This window comes from Varroa jacobsoni, unplaced genomic scaffold (assembly GCF_002532875.2).
Source record: "Varroa jacobsoni isolate VJ856 unplaced genomic scaffold, vjacob_1.0 scaffold_367, whole genome shotgun sequence".
In the NCBI taxonomy this organism is placed as follows: Eukaryota; Metazoa; Arthropoda; class Arachnida; order Mesostigmata; family Varroidae; genus Varroa; species Varroa jacobsoni.
The window spans coordinates 292,620-295,453 of NW_019213269.1; the positions used below are offsets into that span (position 1 = coordinate 292,620).

The 2,834-nt window shown below is 39.3% G+C and overlaps 1 long non-coding RNA gene across 1 annotated transcript; it reads right to left on the reverse strand.

Annotated features, from left to right (window-relative positions):
* Positions 1–320: 320 nt before the first annotated feature.
* Positions 321–2,590, reverse strand: LOC147753581 (uncharacterized). The gene is made up of 2 exons (XR_015310733.1): positions 2,499–2,590; positions 321–1,908 (listed from the first exon to the last, which is right to left on the reverse strand). It is a non-coding gene; the product is annotated as an uncharacterized LOC147753581 (long non-coding RNA).
* Between the last annotated feature and the right edge of the window lie 244 nt (positions 2,591–2,834).

Genomic DNA, 2,834 nt, shown 5'->3' on the forward strand with positions numbered 1-2,834 from the left:
ATTAGACACTTCTAGCAAATACAAAAAGCTCTGTCAAACTATCTGTTCGTGTTTAGATACAGTTTAAATGACAACACCTAAGACAGCGCCTGGACGCAAATGCCCCATCCTGTATGTATCCGTCCATAAAAACGCATAATTTTATTAACTTACTTAACTGGGCTGTAATTCTATACGTACAGTGCTACCACACGGGTCGAGTAGCTGTAGACGATGTTTTACTTAAACTTTATTTATCGTCCATAAATAGTATACTACTATCGTGTTTGATGGCCCATATAAAACAGTCATACCTAACATACCAATGAAAAAAAAAACTGTAGACACAAGAACTTATTTATTTGTTTTTCTTTTCATAAAATGACTCCATGTACCTCAAATGACGCTCTTATTTCTCAAACTCTAAGAAATTTGCAGTACAAAAATTACTTAAGTATCTGCAGACTAGTGTTTATTATAATATAATGCTATTGCGTATCCTAATTTCCACTTTGGTGTTGAACCGTTTGTATTTCACGGGAATTATGTAAACTTAATGAATGTCTTAGGGACGTTTGTGACGTCGTCTTAGAGTCAGTACTTAAGCTAGATGCATGTTCAAGTAAGCAAAGGTTGTTTACGTTAAATAAGTCACTATACGGTATCTGACACCGTTGGTGATAGAAGTAAATTTTGGTGGTATTAAAATTTAGTAAATTTATAAAAATCAAAGTAAAATTTAGATGGTAAATTTTACTTTAATTTTTATAAAATTTCGACATCACTGTGATAACTGTATGTTATGAATGAAAGCAGTCTTGGCCCAATTTTACGTAGTGAGCTCTTTCCAACTCCATCGTATGGGCAGTTCGCGGGCGGCGCCCGTCGACCTAACTAGTTAGTATGCACCTTACTACATGTTGTTTGTACCTTCTAAACTTTGCTTAAATTCGTTTTAGTTGAATTTCTATTTTATTTCGGCCTTGTAAAGTGTGTCACACGATAAACTTCCACTTGGTTATTTCATTATTTTCATCAATATTAACTATCGTGCATGCACGTCCCTATGCGTGCATACATAGACATGTGTCACGATTACGGCTGGTAAGAATCTGGCTGTACACATGTTAACAAATACTCTTTTCAGGCTAGGCTTGAGCCCTTGAAGAACATTAAAAAATGTTGCGTGTTGCAAATATACTACTTGTTTTTGTCTGCGTATATATATATATATATCATCTCAATGGCTCATTTTGAAATAACGCGGCTCAAACGTCAGCAACCAGCTTTACGTTTTCACCGTCGCGCTGTTACCATTCCTCCCTTGTGGAGAGCGGTTATCACATGGCCTAATCATAATCGATGTAACAACCTAATAAATCACCAAAGGAGCTATATGCATTTTTGGTTGGCACTATAAGAATGCGGCCGTCGAAAGGCTAGTACATTAACTACTTCAGACAATTTCGAGACTTCTTTACGTTGCTTCTTAAGTTCGTCAACTTCCTTCAAGCGCCAACCTTCCTGGTTAGCTTATCTGTTCTTCTAGACAACACACCTGTCTATAATAGGTTGCTTTGTTCCCTCTAGTGCTTTAGTGCCGGTTCCCAAACTCTTTTCTATAGCCCGCAGGTCTTTCTGTGTCCTTCAAATTGTAGTATCTTCCTTCTCGGAAGGCTATACTCGCGCTTTCGTCTGCTGTAGCGCGTCTTCACCTGTTTCCTTTGCGTATTCAGAGTCATTTTGCTCCAGGCATTATAACAGGTCTTGGCGAATTTTCTGCTGAATTCGTTGATTCCTCGACGCAAGATTCGTTCTGTCTTAACCAACTGTTGCCCATGTCACGCTTAACTGCGCAATCTGCTGTTGATCGCACGTCCTGTAATGTCCTGTCAATCAGGACGTTGGAGCTAATGCGTTCTACATTGTCTGAAACCGTCAGATTCATATCAAACCATTATTTTTTGATAATCGGATAGCCATTTTGATATGTCAGGTAATGCGGTAATTTCGGCGTCGAGATCACTATGATTCGCAATAGTTCCTCTGTAAAGCTTTGATTTTGGAGGAAAGTTAACCCATCATGGATTTTAACTTATCAAATATTATAAATATATGGAATAAATGTTTTCAATTTTCAGTCCAGTATTGTGTTTGAGAGATTACACTCCAGAGATAACACTCTGTCACTCGCAACCGAATTTGAAAAACGCGGCCTTCCAAGCATAATCTCTTCCAACTGACGTTCACTGCACGACAGTCGTAATGCAGGACAGATAGAAGCTTGCGTATATGTTAGACGTTATATTACTCATATGATTACAAGTATTTGAAGTCGTAATAAATGATGATGATGATCCATGTAAACTAAAAGGCTAAAGACACAAAATAGAAATTCTCGTATAATAATTTCTAGTCATATAGCTAAAAACGAAATTAGTTGCTCGCACTTTGCTTCAGCGTTTTATTCGGACGCAACAAAGCCTTATCTATGCTATATGCTTTAAATAACCATTTACCTTCATATTCGCTTTCGACAATATAAGGCCAACAACAGGAACGCCACAGGTGAACCTCCATCTTAGCGGTTGTCGCGATCTGCTATATGCATTCGCGCTGCTCTTACTTCTTAAAGCGTGGATATCGCAACAGCGAGGTGGGCTGTTGTTTATAGCCCTCTCCCTCTTCTTTTATCTTCCCCAGACCTGTGACCCATGCCGCCGTAGCCGCCTTCACAGGCCGCCTCCGCCGCCTGCCGCCTGCCGCCTTCGCCGCCTGCCGCCTAATTACTACCAACAGCCGTCAGTAGCTAAGCTTACCCTTGACTTTCTTTGACCAGGCTGATCTAAACTTAT